At 36.9% G+C, this 19,222-nt stretch overlaps 1 long non-coding RNA gene across 1 annotated transcript; it reads left to right on the plus strand.

The window, feature by feature from the left end:
- The first annotated feature begins 6,753 nt into the window (after positions 1-6,753).
- On the plus strand, positions 6,754-18,241 carry LOC115936538 (uncharacterized). Its single transcript, XR_004071972.2, has 2 exons — positions 6,754-7,014; positions 18,075-18,241. It is a non-coding gene; the product is annotated as an uncharacterized LOC115936538 (long non-coding RNA).
- Positions 18,242-19,222: the final 981 nt, after the last annotated feature.

Genomic DNA, 19,222 nt, shown 5'->3' on the forward strand with positions numbered 1-19,222 from the left:
TCCCTGACTGTATTTCTGGTGCTATCAGTTTGCTTCTCTTCCAGCAACTACAGAGCATTTGTGCTGTAATTCAGCTTACTGAGGCTCATCTCATCTATTGGAAACCCCCAACTACTTTTTGAATCACTATTTTAGCACATCATTTCAACTGAGATCAGATATTATTGTGGCTCTTGGATATCACTGCTACGTGCCCTGGTCGGGAAAACTAATTTTAGTTACTTCACTGAGCATCTCTCATCTCTAATAGTTAAGAGTCTAGATTCTATAGTCAGACATACAAGTTTTGAAGAATGCATCTTCCAGTGTTTAGCTGTAAAAACTTCAGAAAACTCTTTAGTTCCTATGCCTCTCTCTCTCTTTTTAATGGAAGTCAGTAATAGTACCTACCTTCCAGGGCTATTGTCAGGATGAAGTGAGGTATCATGCTAGTAAAACACTATGGGCAAATCTTCTTTCCTCCCTGGTCTGTCTGCCTACTTGTGATCATAATTTCTTGCTTGGTCCTAACATCTTCCTCAAGGTTTTGCTGGGTAAGTTTGGTTCAGATACTGCCCCTGTGTATTACCTGGAGGCACACACACATTATTGGTCTTCTGGCTCTTTGAGAGCTAGAAATTGTATGGGTGCCAATATCTTAAGTACTATTTGAACCTGTTCTCTAGGATAGCCTGACCATAGTAGCAAATATTCACTTGTGATTCTGTCACTTGTGAGGCAGTCTTTCAAATGAACTGTGAATTTTTCATTAAAAAAACTGTAAATTAAACCATTATTTTTAAAAGCTTTGCTATTAAGACTTCTGCTTCTGGGAGATACAGTAAACATACTTCAGTCATCATCACAATAAGTACAACTAAGAATACTAGATATTATATATAAAATACAAGAAGACTAAAATACAGAAAGTAGAAGTCAGACTGGCAAGGAAACTTAAGGAATGGTTAGTTGCTTGGGTTTTCTTTTTGCCTCATATATTCCAACTCAGAGCTGAGGATGTCAGCAATTTGAAAACACCAGCCAGTGCAGACAAAAATAGCCCCAACAAAAGCTTCCTCTCTCTAGCCAAAGGACCAGGAAAAAGGACAGCCTAACAATACAGAAAACTTTAGACAATGACTGCTCTATTTCAGCTAAACAACATAGAAGAAAAAAATCTGGTCTGGGCCCACCCATACCAGCAAAGACTAAGTGGGGATCCACTTAAGGATGTTACAAGGAGCTCTCATATCTGTATTGGGCTGGAGTTGGAGAGGGTTAGGTAGGGAGCTAGAATTTTAATCCCTGCTGGACAGTACTAAACCTCCCACCAACAGTGTCAGTCAGACCACATGGGAGCCTTGATTTCTACTCATAGTTGGCTGTAATGATCCCATTCCCATTCCACTGAGAGAGTGACAGAGGAGGCCTGGTGGAGAGTGGTATCTTTCATCATCATCCAGTGGTAACAAGATTAGCCCCACTGCTGTCAGTGAAGACTACATGGAGAGTCAGAACGCTCACTTCTGCTTAAAAGTAATGAGGATCATGCCCAAATTGGGTGTCAATTGAGGCTGAGTGGCAAACCTGGAATTTCATCTCCATGTGGCAACGAAAAGATGATACTCCTCCTTCCAGTCAACAGAGTCATGTTCCAAAAAGCCAGCTAAAAGAGAAGTTTAATAATATCAAGAATTACCTAACATAATACAAAAATGTTTAGGTTTCAATAAATAATCACTCATCATATCAAGAATCAGGAAGATATCAAACAGAAAGAAAAATACAATCAAGAGATGCCAATGTTGACATGACAGAGATGTTAAAATTATCTGACAAAGTTTTAAAGCAGCCACAGTTAAATTTCTTTAATGAGCAGTTACAAACATGCCTGTACCAAAAAAAACCCCCCCAAAAAACAGAAAGCCACAGCAAAGAGATAAAAAGTCCCAGCAAAGAAATAGAAGATATAAAGAAGAACCAAATAGAACTTTAGAACTGAAAAATATAATTACTGAAATATAAGCTCAGTGAATAGGCTCAATCATAGAATGCAGGGGACAGAGGAAATCATCAATGAATGGAAAAGAGAACAATAGAGATTATTCAATCTGAATAGCAAAAATAAGATAGACTGAAAAAATAAATAGCATCTTAGAGATATGTGGAACTATAATGAAAGACCTAACATTCTTGTCATTGGAGTTCAAAAACAAGAGGAGAAAGATGACAGGGCTGAAAAAGCTACACATAGAAATAATGAACAAAAACTTCCCAAATTTGTCAAAAAACATAAACTTCCAGATTCAAGAAGCTGAGTAAACCCCAGATGGGATAAACCAAAAGAAATTCATGCAAAGACACATTAAATTAAATTTTCCAAAAACTGAAAACAAAGAAAAAATCTCGACAGTGGCCAGAGAAAAAGGACACCTTACATATAGAGAATAATCAATTAAAATGATAGCTGATTTATCATTAGAAATGATGGAGGCCAGAATAAAGTGGCACAATATTTTTCAAGTGTTGAAAGAAAAGCTCTGTCAACCTAGAAACCTATATACAGCAAAAATATCCTTCAGGAATGAAAGTGAAATCAAAATATTCTTAGACAAAGAAAAATTAAGATAATCTATCACTCTCAGACCTATTATAAAAGAACGGCTTAAGGAATCTCTCTAAACAGAACGAAAACTGTAAAGTAAGGAACCTTGAAATATTGGGGAAGAGGAAAGAACAAGTTAAGAAAAATAAGGAAAATACAATAAGATTTCCCTTTTCTCTTGAGTTTTCTAATTTTTAAGATTTTTATTTATTTATTTATTCATTCGAGACACAGAGATACAGAGAGAGAGAGAGAACATGAGAAGGGGGAGAAGCAGAAGGAGGGGGAGAAGCAGGCTCCCTGCTGAGCAGGGAGCCCGATGCGGGGCTCAATCCCAGCACACTGGGATCATGACCTGAGCCGAAGGTAGACGTTTAACTATCTGAGCCACCCAGGCGCCCTGTTGAGTTTTCTAATTTTTTATGATGAAAGCAAAAATATAATTTAACATTGTGTGATATGATTCTAAAAGTATGCTGAGGAAATATTTAAGGCAATTATATTATAAATAAGGAAGTGCAAAGGAATCTAAAGAGAGGTAAGATTTTAATACTTCATTTGCACTTGTAAAATAATGACACCAGTAGACTGTGTGTGAACATATATATATTCACACACACACACACAGACACCTCACACTTACATTGACATGTATAATGTAGTATCTAGAATAACCACTTAAAAAGCTACACAAAGAGATATACTCAAAAACATTACACTAATAAAAATGGAGTCTTAAAAAAAGTCTAGTAACCCACAGAGAGAGGAAGATGAAAATAGAGATATGAAAAACTAAGAGAACAAACAGAAAATAAAAATTAAATGGCAGTTTAAACCCTAACATATCAATAATTACATTAAATGTAAATGGCATAAATACATGTTAAAATACAGAAGCTGGCAAAGTGGATTGTAAAACATGACCCAACTATTAAAAAAAAACAAACAAACCATATATCATACAAACATTAATCAAAGGAAAGCAGGAGTGGATATATTAATATCAGATAAAGTAGACTTCAAGGCAAAAAAAAAAAAATTACCTGGAAGAGTGACATTTTATAATGATAAAAGGATAAAGATGCAAATAGACACAGAAATCCTAGATGTGTAGGCACTAAATAACATAGCTGCAAAATGTGTGAGGCAGACACTGATAGAACTGAAACAGAAAACATACATCCACTATTACACTTGAAGACTTCAACACTCCTCTCTCAACACTTTATAGAAAAATTGAAGAGAAAATCGGCAAGGATATAGAAGAAGCCAACAGCACTATTAGCCAACAGTATCTACTCAGCATTTTTAGGACACCCAACAACAGCAGGACATATTATTTTTAAGTGCACATGAATCATATCCTATGGTAGAAAGCTATAAAATAAACCTTAGAAATTTAAACTAACTGAAATTATACAAGTGTGTATTCTGACCACAATGGAATCAAACTAGAAATCAATAAGAGAGTAATTACAGAAAAATTTTCATACATTTGAAAACTAAGCATAATCCATGGGTCTAAAAGGTAGTTTCAAGAAAAATAAAAAAAAAATGTATATACAAACTATCAAAATTTGTGGGGCACAGCTACAGCAGTACTAAGAAGGAAATTTATAGAACTAAATTTATACATGAAAAATGTCTCAAATCAATAATCTAAAAAAGAAAGAAAGAAAGAAAGAAACCTAAAGCAAACAGAAGGAAGAGAATAATGCACATAAGGGCAGAAATCAATAAACTTGGAAAAAGAAACGCAATCAAGAAAATCAATGAAACCAAGAGCTGCTTCTTCAAAAAGATCAATAACATTGACAAACAGCTAGCAAGCTTGAGAAAGGAAAAATATGTGAGAATACAAAAATGATCAATGTTAGAAATGAAGCAGGGGATACCACTACAGACCCTGCCGGCATCCCAAAAGATAATATGGAAATATTATGAACAACTTTGCCCATATAACTTTGACAAGGTATTTGAAATGGACCACTTTCTTGAAAAACACAAACTACTCTTCCTCACCCAATATGAAATAGAATGAGATAAATGACTGCAAAAACCCATCACTATTAAGAAGTTTGAATTCAACTATTAAATAATTGAGTTCAAAGTCTTTATAACAAGTTAATAATGTTCATTTCATACACATTTGAGCTAAGAATATAAGGAAAATCATACCAATTATCAGTTTACATTCTTTAGTAGTCTGACATTATATTCCATCTTTTCCTTTTAAAATTTCATAGTTTTAAATTTACATTTAGATTTACATTTAAATCTATGCTGCATTCTGGGTTAATTTTTGCATAGGCATGAGGTTTATGTGAGCTCAGGATAGACATTTTTCCTCTAATTTTGGTATATTTATATCTAATTATCTGTCTTACCTTGGGCATCACTTAAATTCCTTGAGTGTGTGATTAGAAAAAGTTGCATGAGATTATTTTATGTTCCTTTCCTTTTAACTATGACATTCTTTGATTCAAATACAGAGTGTTTCATCAGAACTAGATTAACAGGCTGGATGACCAGGGTATCTTTGGCAAATTGGATTTTCCAAAGATGGTCACACCAATATTATTCTTATCCTACAAGCTCTTCTTACAAAGTAATACTGACAATCCTCTAGTAAGAGATAGAGTCTCTGGTGCATCCCCTCAAATCTGGGTATACCTTTGTAACTGCTTTACCTCTGAGAATATGGCAAAATTGACACTTGCCTGACTTCTAAGGGTAGGTTGTAAAAGACAATATGGGTTCACCCAGAACATACTCTTTCTTTTTTTTTTGTCTCCATCTTTGTTTCTATCTCTCTCTCTCTAAGAACTTGGGCCTTTGGAGATCTTATCTACCATGTTAGTACTTCTGAAGCTGCCATCCTGGAGATCACACAAGACACCACACAGAGTTACAAAAAGATACACAAGGAGCCCCTATGATTCCCAGATGTCCAAGTTTTCCCAGCTGGAATTCCATACATATGAGTAAAGAAGCCTTCATGACACTAGTCTTAGGTACCATTAGACTGAAGCTTCATGAAAGACCCTAAACCAGAACCACAGAGCTGAGCTGCTTTTAAATTTCTGATTCATTAAGATCAAGAGAGATAATCAATGAATATTGTTCTCTTAAGTTACTGAGTTTTGAGTTAGTTTGTTACATAGCCACTGTTACTAGAACAAGATCCATCTACAGGATTGCTAAAACATCACTGTAAATGTAGCAAGATCAAGAAAGATCACGAAAGTTGTATTTACTAGAATGCTTTGGAGTGCATGAGTTTATGAGTGAATCTAGTAAATCTAGGTTGTACTGAAAGCTACATCATAACAGCATCAACATTTGAGGGGTGCATATTCATATTTCTAAAACATAGAGTCAGAGGAATAAGGTAGCAGAGTTAACATATTTTCTAATCACATCTAAAACCAACAGAGTAGGGTTAGTTCATTTCGTATAGGCTACTGAGCAAGACTGTAAAAAGCAATGGACTTGGGAGAGCTCATCATATAAAGGGAACTCTTCCCCCTACAGGATGCAAGAACCCTGATCTCAAGGACATGTGTTCCCACTGTAGAGGTGCAAAATCTTTCTCTGTGCTAAGTCTTGAAGATGAGACTCTAGCACTCCAGTGAAACCTGGGTACCAGATTCAAGGTATTGTGGTAGCCTAGACAGCAACCAGGTAAAGAGAGTAATATAATCTGGTTAAATAATCTGACACAATAGATTTTTCAGACTGTATTATTGTTCAAAATAATTCATTCCCAGGGGCGCCTGGGTGGCTCAGTGGTTGAATGACCGACTCTGGATTTTGGCTGGGGTTGTGATCTCAGGGTGGTGGGATTGGCCGGTGTCAGGCTCTGCTTTCAGCCTGGAGTCTGCTTGTCCTTCTCCCTCTGCTCCTCCCCCTGCTTGCTCTCTCCCTCTCTAAAGTGAATAAATAAAATCTTTTAAAAAATAATTCACTCTCATCAATGTAAGTTTATATATCCTTGTCTTTGTTGTGTAACTGGCAGTGCCCCTGTATAAGGGGCATATATTTTCCTGTGCCATTGGTAAATCTGTCCCTTGTAATCTGAGTAAATGTGATGTATGACATGTTGGAACAGAAGTTTTAAATATGATCACATGGTTCAGCTTAGTCTCTTGCTTCTGCTGTCTGCTTTGAGAATGGTACATTCCAGATAAGGGTTGCTCCTTTAGCCTGCAAGTCTAATTGAGAAGACAGATGGAGTGGAGTCATTGCTGGAGCAGAACACTACTGGCCTAAAGTTTACATGTAATGTGAGCAAGAAATAAGCCTTTGTGTTATATGACACTGAAATGTTGGAGTTTGTTATTCCACCAAAGGCACCAAGTACACATGCCTATGAGGACACTAATAGATGTGCACTTATCTGTGGCTTTTTAAAAGGATTAAAAGAATATGTAAGTATTTGGGTATATATATATGGAAGTTTTTCTAGATAAATTAAATAATTTTATGTTGGATAATTTATTAGTCATGTTGAATAATCCCGTAATAGATCTAAGTAATTTGGAAAAGCAATCTTTGGTTGGTTATTTGAAAGCCAGTGAGTGGAGTGAATTTAATGTACTGGTTTAGATTTGACAATGCCTTTCAAAGACAGTACTATAAACAACTGGGGGGAATATTTTTCTTTGAGTTGATAAGGGATTGTATTATTAAACCCTGATTTCAAGTGATAGAAACTCAAATCATACTAGCTTAAGCAAAATATAATCATCATCATCATAAGATTGTTTATAAATAAATAAAATGTTTCTGTGTGGGGGCGCCTGGGTGGCTCAGATGGTTAAGCGTCTGCCTTCAGCTCAGGTCATGATCCCAGGGTCCTGGGATCGAGTCCCGCATCGGGCTCTCTGCTCCTTGGGAGCCTGCTTCTCCCTCTGCCTCTCTCTCTCTGTCTCTCATGAATAAATTAAAAAAAAAAAAAAAAGTTTCTGTGTGTGCATGCTGCACATGTCTGTGTGTGTGCTAGAGGAGGTAGATCAATTGGCTTATATAACTAAATATATAGGTTAGGGAATGGTTGGAATCAACATGTCAAACAATGTCTTCAGTGTTTTCTGTCTGTCTGTTTCCCTCTTTCTTCTTCCTTTCTCTGTTTTTCCCCTCTCCTTTATGTTTATATTGCTCTGATCCATCTCTGCCTGTCTCTAAACTACACCTCCCTTTGTTTTGGCTCTGTTCTTAGACCTGGGGGCAGGAGTCCCATCAGAAGCCACAAAGACTGAAAATACACAATGAGATTGTATAAAGGAAAATTATGGTGCTATTTTCATAAAAGGGAATAGATGATAGGCAGACAAACTTTTTTTTCAAAAATCTATTTCAGAGGTAATAGAGCATGCTCAATATAGTTCAGATGTTTGCTAAATTGCTCTTTAGGAAGAATGGAAAGAGTTAAATGCAGGTCACGTATTTTGCTGAGCAGAGTATGCCAGTTTGGGGCCAGAGCTGAATTGTTCAGGATCACAAAGGAGAAAAAGGAAAGCCACCTTGTCCCAAGCTCAGTAAACAGCTCTCTGCTAAAGGAATGTTTAACAATTATTTAAAAGTATCAGTTTGAAGAGGGGTCAGTGCAAACTTAGGAGCTTGGCAGGAGAACTCAACTTGCTTCAGCACTATCTCTAGAACCTTGGGTTCTAAACTCAACATTACAGGGCTTTGATATTCAAGATTGAAGCAGAAAAAATTAGAGAACTCTGTATCAGAAAATGGTATCAGTAGGTCACAAACCTTTTCCCACTTTAATTCTTTTGGTAGTATTTTGTGTTCATTATTCAGTGCCTTTGTCTTTATTTAAAAAATTCAAATATGTAAAAAGCTTTTTAAATACAGTCTCCCAGGTGTCTGCTGCAGCCTCAAGCCCCTTTTCTTTCTTCTATTGTTCTCTTAATTGTTACTTCACAACAATTAGTTGAGTATTCATATGCAAATATATGCAAATGAAAAGGGGCTCAATCTATGAGATTTTCACTACTAGTTAATTTCTACTTTTGGGTCTACTGATAAGATCTGCAGAACTGATTTTTTTATACCCTTGCTCCTTGGGGCATAAAAGGGAAAGGGTGGCATGAAAGCTACCTAAATATGTCAAAAGCTCTGCCATTGTTAAGATCCTTCTTCAGCTTGGAAAGTGTTTTTTAATTGTTTTTTCCCTCATCTGCCTTGCTTTCTCTCACAGAGAATGTGGTGTTGAAGCTTCTGTTATTTGCTACCGACTAGTTATGCATAATCTAGAATGACATTTGGAGTATTATAATCAATATGGGGATAGGCTGGGAAAGGAAAGGAATAACCAACAGAAAAATAAATGCAATTTGATTAATGATTGATTGATCGAAACCATTGTTTCAAGATATCATAAAATACTAATATCAAGAATGGAGGAAAATCTGATTAATAAATTAGCAATATTTTTTAAGATTCTGAAAAAGATCAGATAATCTGTGGGATGGAGGTGGTAGTTAAAATCTAATGATTATGATTTTCCTTGATATAACAGATTAAAGAAGTCTGCAAAGTCTTTGCTTGTTCTACCCTTAAGAGAGGAAATCTATTTTCTGTCCCCTTGAATCTGAGCTTGACTTAAGTGATTTGCCTGACCAAGGAATACAGTGAAAGTCATGTTCTGGGACTTCTGAAACTAGGCCAAAAGGCATCTTGCAGCTTTCAATGGACTGAAAGAACATTCACTCTAGAAACTCAGCTTATCTGCTCTAGAGAAGTCCAAGCAGCCTATGGATAGACCCTTGTGGATCGCAAGTGAAGTTACCCTACCAAAAGACTAAGCTAAATTCTCAGCCAACACCAGCACCAACTTGCTAAACATGTGAGTGTGCCATCTTGAAAGAGGAATATCTAGCACGTTCCAACCCACTCCAATTAACATCTCATGGAGCAGAGATGGGAAACCCAGCTAAGTACTTCCCAAATTCCTCATCCACAAAATCATGATCCAAATAGATTATTTGGGATAGTTTGTCACACATCAACAGGTAACAAGAACAATAGATACAGATTAAAAAGAGCGAACAAACAAACAAAAAACAGCTGAATTTGAAAGCAGTCATACTACATGCAGAATTTCCTTTGCAGAGCTAAATAGGTGATATATTCACAGATGGTTTAAAAACAGGAAGCAATTAAATCCAGTTTACTAATGCTAAAACGAGGTTTTAATCGGTAAGGTTTCCTTCTCCACATTTAACCTTGGCACTTTCAGTCTCTGTTCACTAGTGGAAGCCCTGGAGGAGAGGGAGGAGTACATTGGTGAGGATAAATGTGCTGGCCAAGACTCCCAATGTCCTCTGCACAACCTACAGATGCCTCAGTGACTAATCTTCATCTGCAGATAATTCAGAAACAGGGCAGATACCTTGGATTTGAAAATGGGAACTAAAACTCATCCATCTTCTGCTGATGGCTAAACAGGCTATTATTAGCAGGCCAGATGATTTAATAGGCCAGGGATGGAAAGGCACATGTTGATAATTAAACACTCCAGCGTTCCATTCCAAAGAAAGTGTCCTTTAATAACATGACTAAGGTTTGTTTGCTTTTCAGACCCTTCTCTTCCACTTCCAAGACTTGCAATTGTGTTCAGGCATCAGTGATGGGTAGAAGTGATGTGTGTCAAACCAATTCTTAATTGTTTGGGCGATATGTTACATGTTACATGGAATTACCTGTCCTTAGTCAGCTTAGTATATTCATCCATATATGAATTCTAAAAAGAAACTGAACCACTCCTTTGGCAAATATGAATTGAGGTCTAATACATTGTAGAAGAGTGGTATAAGAACTGTGTTTTACTTCTGGCTCTTCAGAGTGGCTGTTTGACCTTGAGCAGGTTAAAATATCTTTGGTGTCTTTGTCTGATCCTTTGAAAGGGAAGAATACTTGATTCTAAGGTTCCTTGAAGCACTAAAGTTTGCTCATTCTATGGATTTCACTATCAAACCAAATTCTTCTCTCAGTTAAAAATTGGCTTACCTAGTGGTTGAATTAATTGGAAATAGGTTGAGTTAATAAGAAGTAGATTTTTTTTTTTTTTGCTTTAAGCATATACATCGATTTTTCCAGCCCTCTTTCTCTACCATGTTACCTGACATTGTTTTTATTTATTTTTTTTACTTTTTGTTTTTTTACCTGACATTCTTTTAAACAATAATATTTTTATAATAGTAAATATCTATTTTGCTCATAAATATGTGCCAAGCACTGTGTTAAAAGCTTTAAAAATGTAGTCTGTTGCATTTCTCATGATAACTCATTGAGCTGAGATATAATTAGTCTTACTTTATAGAAGAGATGTTTGGGTTTTAGTGAAACTTAGTACTGGACACAAGAGTGGTGGAGCCAAGACTCAAATCCAGGTCTGTGTGATGCCAGAGCCCATACTCTAATGAATTTGTCCTACAACTGTTACTTTAATGCCTACAGTCAGCCTGAAGACAAGAAGAAGCTTTTTAAACAACAACAAAAAATTAAATAAGTACACACACACACACACACACACACACACCTATTACACCAAGTCAGCAAGCTCCATGAGAAGGGCTCTTGTGCATGGGGGTGATGTTTGCATTGATCTTTGATGATTCTTTTCCATTCTCAGCTTAGAATAGGCTTCCAGGAGGAATTGAACTAACTATGTAGGGAAAGAAAGTAAAATACTTTTCCAGAAAAATATCCTTCCTCCTTTTTTGAAGTAAGGCTGCTTAATGTTATTTTCAGTACATTGCAGTACTTCCAATGAAGGGACTTTATTTTTTAAGCTGGAGAACAGCCATCTGGACATTGCTGTCTGTTTTCTGTTTCTTGAGTTACAAACTCAGATTGTTCCTTGATAATACACTTCCATTTTTCTGAGAAAGTCACCACTATGAACTTTTAGTTAAGTAAATGTAGAACAAATCTATACCTATTCTTCAGAAGAATGTGCATCTGAAGCATGTCTTTTTGACTGAATTAGGGCTTAAGCTCAGGCTGAGTGAACCTTTGGTGTTCCTCCATGTACACAACTATAAAGAGCTGAGAGAACAGGAATTTTTACATAAACAAACAGGTCTCTTTGAAGAGTTTAGGTGTTTGCAAGCATTCAGAAAACATTTGATGGGTTGAAGTGATCTCGACTGACCAGAAGTAGACAAGGGAAAATGGACTATAGCAGACTTCAACCAAATCCATCTGGCTCCTGTTATGGACTGAATGTTTGCATTCCCCCAATTTGTATGTTGAAGTCCTAATGCCCAATTTAACAGTGTTTGGATATAGGGTCTTTGGGAAGTAATGGGGTTAGTTCACGAGGATGGTATTAGTGCCCTTATAAAAGGAGAAAGAAATTCTCTCTCTCAATCTCTCTCTCTCTCTCTCTCTCTCAATCTCTCCCCATGTGTCTATGCACTGAGGAAATGTCATGTGTAGATATGGCAAGAAGTCAGTTGTCTGCAACTGAAGAGAGACTTCACCAGGAACTGAATTAGCTGGCACCTTGACCTTGTACTTCTCAGCATCCAGAACAGGGGTTTCTGTTGCCTAAGCAACCCATTTATTTTGTTATGGAAGCCAGAGCAGACTAAGATAGCTCCCCTTTACCATTTATTTGCACTCCTCCCCTAATTCCCCTAGTTTTGGCCTCCAATGGCTATCAGGCAGCTTTCTTCTTGGAGGACAACTCTTGGGAGCTCTCCTGACTTAGACAGATCAAGTGACCCCTAAGATGTAATTTACACTCCATAGTTTTCCTCCACTATCAGGATCAGCATAGCACCCTATTTTGGTTTCTACTTCTTGACAGTTTATCCTAGGAGTACTTCCTTAATAAATTGCTTGCACATAAATCCTTGTCTCAAGGCCTGCTTCTGTAGAAACTTGCCTAAGATGCTTGCTATGAAAAAAGGGATGTCTGCACTGTTGACCTGGGCACCACCAAGACTCAGGAAATAGCATGACGTTCATGAGAAAAACCCTCTAATATCTTTACCTTTGTGCTTAGTACAAATGTGAAGAAGCTTGTAAGAGTTAGAGGTTTCTTTCACCTATGAAACATCCAAACTGAAGTAATTGTTTTAACAGATACTTCCTAGCATGAAATTCGTAGTCCCATCTCTGAGAAGTGCTCTCCTGCCTCTAAGGTTACAGAGGTGAGCTGCCACCCTTCCTCAATTCCAGCCACTCTGCCCTTCTTTCAACTTGAATGTGTGTTATATTTTTCAGTTGCAGGACTTTGCACATGTCATTCACTCTTTCACTCTGCATGAAATTTTCTTATTGTTTATCCCTCTATCCCCACCTCTAGTAATCCAGTTATTCCAGATTTGTATGTTTGGGAAAACATGGCTAAGTGTATAAAAATACCTGAACTCCTAAATTTGTAATACTCCTAAAAATTTATTTCTCCCCTCTTTTAGAAAACCTTTGATCAAACTGCCTTGTTTTACATGGTTTCAATACCAACCTTATACCTCTGTTCAATACCAACCCCACCCTCTGTTGCCATAGCTTCTGTGTTTATTCCTTAAATTCCTTAATTCTTTTCTTCTGCCAACTGCTCCAACTCTCATCTCCTTTGGTTATTAAAAGAGCTCTTTTGTTAGCCATCTTTCTTCTCTGTTCCCAAACTAGCATCATTAGCATCACCTAATAGCTTATTAGAAATGCAAATTCTCAGGCCTCATCCCAGTTCTCTTGATTCAGAAACTCTGAGGGTGAGCCCAGAAATCTGTCTTAGCAAACCCTTCATGCCATGTGATGCACATTAAATTTTGAAAACAACTGGTCTAAGTATTACAGGACTTTGAATCTTGATATACAATGACAAATTTTAGAAGTTAAAAAAAAAAAACACAACAAAAAAGCAAGCAAACTTTCCTCAAGATCTTGGCTCTTAGAAATCATAAATGCTTCGCTATCAAATGATTTGTATTCATCTGCTCAGGGTGCCATTAACAAAGTACCATAAACTGGTGGCCTAAAGAACAGAAAAATGTATTGTCCACAGTTCTGGAGGCTAGAAGTCCAAAATGAAGGTGTCAGAAGAGTTGGTTTCTTCTGAGGGTTATGAGGGAGAATCTGTACCCTGCCTCTCTCAGCTCATGATGGTTTATTGGTGATCTTTGGCATTCCTTGGCTTGGAGCAGTGTAACTCCAGTCTTCACATGGTGTTCTCCCTATGCCTATGTCCAAGTTTCCCTGTTTTATAAAAAAGATGTAAGTTGTGTTGGTTTAAGGTCTACACTAATGACCCCATTTTATCTTCATTAGCTCTGTAAAGACTGTATTTCCAAATAAGGTCACATTCTGAGGTTCTGGAGGTTAGGACCCCAACATCTTTTTTTTTGGTGGGACACAATTCAACTCACAACATGATTGTCTATTTTTTGTCCTGGGTTATATCCAGTCCCCGACAGATGCCGTGGCGACTACAGCTGAATGGTTGAAGGGCAATAAAACACTGAGAAAAAAATTAAAAGAATATCAATTACTATGTTGCAAAAAACAGTTTAAATAGGGAGCTTGGGTGGCTCAGTCTGTTAAGCGTCTGCCTTCGGCTCGGGTCATGATCCCAGGGTCCTGGGATTGAGCCCCACATCTGGCTCCCTGCTCAGTGGAGAGCCTGCTTCTCCCTCTCCCACTCCCCCTGCTTGTGCTCTCTTTCTCTCTCTCTGTCAAATAAATAAATAAAATCTTAAAAAAAATAGTTTAAACAGAGGTGGAAAGACCAGGAGCTCCATTCATTGTAAATTCTAAGGCTTATTGTATTGGTCTGCTCAGGCTGCTCAGACTGAGTAGCTTAAACAACAGAAAGTTATTTCCTCACAGTTTTGGAGGTGGAAGTCTAAGATCAAAGTGCCAGCATTGTCAGGTTCTGATGAGAGTGCTCCCCTTGGGTTGCAGAAGTCCACCTTCTTGCTGTGCCCACATGACCTCTTCCTGGTTAGGATAAGAGCGAGCTCTCTGTCTCAAGGACACTAATCCCATCATGAGGACCACACCCTCATGACCTCATCTAACCCTAATTACCTCCAGAGGCTCCACCTCCTAATATCATCACCTTGGGAGTTAGGACTTCCCTATATGAATTTTGGAACATTCAGTCCATAACACGTACCCAGAGAGATTCTGATTTATTTCACCTGGAGTAGAGCAGTCCACCTAAATTTTTAGAACTTCACAGGTAATTGTGATGCACAGCTAGTGTTTAAACTTTTGTCCTAGCTCTTCATTTCTATGGAAAAGCACAGTAATTTTGTAGTGCTAATTAACACAGAATAAGACATAACACTAGTCAAGCTATAACATCTTACTTTACCATTCTGATTGTTTTTGTATATCTTGTCAGCCCACCTCTTCAGTAAGCACCTGAAGAAAGTCACCCCATTTCTACTTGTTAAGTTCTTAACAAATATAAGCTGATTGACCAAATAAAATCTTGGATTCTTTACTTCAACCCCTTTGCTTCAACAACTATACAAATAAAAAATCAATACATGTAAGTAATTAATTCTCTTCTGTGATAGAGAAATGCAAGGAACATATGTTGGAAATTTTACTGTGTCTAACCTCAGAGTCTAGGTAGGGTCTGAGCCTGGCCTGTCCAGGTAATAGAGACACTGAAAGGCAAACACAGCCTGTAAGCTTCTAGTTAGTAATTAGTTTCTCTGTTCCCTATGTCTCTTTATACTCTGGCTGGTTAGTAAAACAACTCTAATGTAATAGGTCAAAGCTTACTCAAGTGTTGCTGTGCAGTGTATTAGGATTGCGAAAAGGATCCAAGAGATTTCTTTTCTGCACAGTTAAGTTATAGATGGAAAGTTAGGGAGGGCATTCTCAAACTCCTGTACCTCCCCACCCCCATTTTCATCCTTTATTTAAAAAGAAAAAAAAGTATTTGCAATGTCAGGATTGCAGAAAATGTATTATAAAAATAATGATCTGAAAGTCATAGTCTCCTCTCCCCGATCTCCTGCCATCAAATCAGAGTAAAACCATTTACATGCTACTAAGTTCTGGAAAATAACAGTTTCCTATCTGTCCACCTATTATAGGATTTTCCTATTAAGCCCAAAACACCCTGATTTGTTTGGAGAGATAAATTTCACCCCCAGCATTTCTTTAATAATCCTTTTATACTTTCTTCTTATCTCTCTTCTTGCTGCTATTGTTTGATAGTGCCACTTAAACAGGTCTTTCCACAAGGTTGCTCAAATTAAACATTAGCCAGCTCTAATAAGCAGCTACAGAAAACTACTGACGGTATCTAGCAAGATAAACATCCACACACCAAACTTTTGAGATTTCTTTATTTCTAACCTGATTGTCTGAAGGGAATGTTCTTTAAAGACCACCTGACTTGCTTACTGTTGTATTTTCAGATATTAGGTCTTCCAGTGCCAAATGGACCACGTGGCATTGATAATTGGCTAGATTTCACTTTATTTTGATGGTAGGAAATTTGATATTTGTGTGGTCTGTGCTGGGGTTCAAGAGACCGAAGCTCTACATGTAGAGATCCATTACTTTGAATTAAACAATAGCAAATATTAAAGAAACAATTTATCCTTTATCTATGATTCTCTAGGTAAGGCAAACAAAGAAACAAATCTGAAAAACAAACAAACAACAACAATAAAGAACTTTGTGACTAATACCTAAGCGACAATTAGTTTATCAAAGATGGTCCTCTTGCAGAAAACTCAGATAAGCTAAAAACCCTGGATACATATGTGGTGGGGGACTGGGTAGTACAAAGGGAAGAAAGGGCCTAGAAAAAAAAGGGCCTTATAGGTGGGAGGTATCACAAGAGAACTTGGGCTACTTCATATATAATCTGGGGCAGGAATCTGCTCTTCACTGTTCTTGTGGAATAGTGGACTGAGGACAAACTTCAGGTTCAGACATGCTTCTGGGAGAGTTCACTCTCCCCATTACTACTTTGGTAATGAGGATGGTATTGAACTTCATTAAGCTCAGTCTCATCATCTCTAAAAGATTCATAATAACATATATCTGTATGTGTTGTTAGGAAGATAATGTGAAGTATTGTTTATAAAATATCTGGCTTGTATAGAAATGAAAGAAACACTAGCCTGCATTCAGCATATCAATCCCCTTGGCCTCACCTCCTATTTAGTTTCTTTGCCTTTTCTCTAGTCCCAGCAACACAGGGTGAAAAGATGTACCTGATAACTGGTAGCTGAATGGTTGACTCGCTTGTTTTCTCTCTACCTGTTCTCTCCACTTTCCTCAAAGAACATAAGTACTTTGACTGGGCTTTGTTTATATGGTACTGGAAATTTTCAACAAAAACACTTTTAACATGAAATCCTACTGGGAATTCACAGCTTAGTTTTCTGTAATATACATATGTTGATCCCCAAAAGACTCGTAGAAAACCCATCAGAAGAAAACCAGGTGCCCCTAGATTTTACTGTATTATATAGTGCAGAATAATAATATATCATTAAAAAAAGAAAACTGGCCCAAAATGGCATCTCTTAGGCCCAAATCAGCAAACCTGGAATTAATGTCTAACTTAACTGCAGTTTCAGCCTCCCCCCAAAGTACAGTCTTAACTGGTCAGTCAGGAATTTTCTGATAGGTATCAATGAGGTTATCTGTCACTTGGGACCCTCCATCTCCCAAAGGAAGATGAGGTAATCTGCATGATAAGACCCTCTTTTCCCCATAAAAGATAGTTTGCCTGAAGGTATCCTTTCTTTTATTTTGCAAATAACTTCCTTGCTCCCCCACCCCTTCCTTGTAATTTTGTATTGCTCCTTGGAGTTTCCCTCTATGTGTTAGAGGGGATGTTGCCCTATTCGTGAATCTCTTAATAAAGCCTGTTAGATCTTCAAATATACTCAGTTGAACTTTGTTCTTTAACATTATTACTGTTACTATGATAGAAGATAAAATAGTAATTTATTATTGTATAGTATTATATGTTAATACTATTATTTAATATTTTATTATATATACATATATATTAATCTAAGCTTACTATGTATTCCACTGGAATACATGGTGAAGTAGTCTTCACAATGGGTGGCAGAAAATGTGGGAAAAAATGCTAAATCAGTAGCAACATCCTGTTCACGGGTAATCAGTTTTCAAGTAATGTGGAATTCAGGGAGAAATAAATGTTGGGGATTGGCGTGTGTGGGGGTGTGTGTGTGTGCGTGTGTGTAAAATAAGGGCAAGTAGAAGAAAGAAGAGAGCAAATTCTGAAGGCTTCCAGTTGCTAAGAATCAATCTATGTGCCTCCTGCAACCCTCCAGGGTGACTGCCTAGGTGAGAGCAGAGAATATTTTCTTTTTATCTTTCAATCACTGCCTTTGTAGGTATAAAATAAGAATATTGATTACTGGAAGGTGATAATGGTTTCTCAGTCAAAATGTTATTTGTTGTTGGACTTCATTTCCCTGTCTCTTGATTTTTATGTCACTCTCCCCAGGTCTTCAATCTTCTTTAGATGTGGTCAATGTACTGGCAGGTCCCAGGAAGATGCGATGGTTGGACATTCGTGGAAGAGACCCAGACTCACCAGGGGGATATCCTTCCAGTATTCCCAGCTCCCTCCTGCTTTCTATTCTTGATATAAAAGAATAATTTTGCTTTTTAGTTCTTGACATTATCATCAATTAGTATAGTGTGTGTCCCTCTCCTGAAGTTCACCTTGTTGATAATCACAGACAAGAGAGAGAAGCATTGAAATATACAAAAACAAAAGCAACTTTAAAAATGTGAAAAACCTTGGGGAGATAGAAAGCAGTTTTAACTGATGGAAGTAGCAAATGGCAGACTAGGGTGGGGGAAGCCCCAGTGTCATCCATAAGGAAGGAATATAAATATAACCTAAAAGCAGTGTCTTCCATATGCAAGGAATACAAATATGAATTAAAAGAAAAAATTCAACATAAAGCATAAATAGCAAAACATATCCAGCCAAAAGGGATTGTGGACCTAGAGTATAGTTTTGTGATGTTACCACAAGACAACAGGAAGGGATAGAGAGATGAAAAGTAAAATAAATAATAAATAAATAAATAAATAAATAAATAAATAAATAAATAAGAGTTGGAGGATATGGAATATAGATTAGCAGTTTTAACTTTTTTATAATACTCCTTAAAGGTAAGGAAGGTCATAAATGGAGGAGAAAACATATTTTAGGAAGTAAGGGCTAAGCATTTCCAAGAGTAAGAGAATAATTGAAGAGCTCAACTGGCAAGGGATTACAGAGTGCCAAATAATTAGATGAGAGAAACCCACAGGTACACAATTCATGGTGAATGCTAAGAATTAAAAAAATGGCAAAAGTAATATGGTAAAACTTCCTAGACAAAAAAAAAAAGTGAATCATTGAACATTAACCTTTTCAACAGTGGTACAAGGAAAAAATAATGGGGTAATGTTTTCAAAGTGTTGAAAAAAATCAAAGTTAAAATTTTTTAATAACCTCAGAGATTATTTTAATATACATAAACAAATAAAGCTATTTTCAGCCCTCATAAGGTTTACCTCACATAACCCTCCTTGAGAATATTTTTGGAAGAAGTACTTAGATAAGATAAATCCTAGAGGAGATTTTATATATATACA

This window comes from Leptonychotes weddellii, chromosome 2, assembly GCF_054177405.1.
Source record: "Leptonychotes weddellii isolate Sample4059 chromosome 2, ASM5417740v2, whole genome shotgun sequence".
Taxonomy (NCBI): Eukaryota; Metazoa; Chordata; class Mammalia; order Carnivora; family Phocidae; genus Leptonychotes; species Leptonychotes weddellii.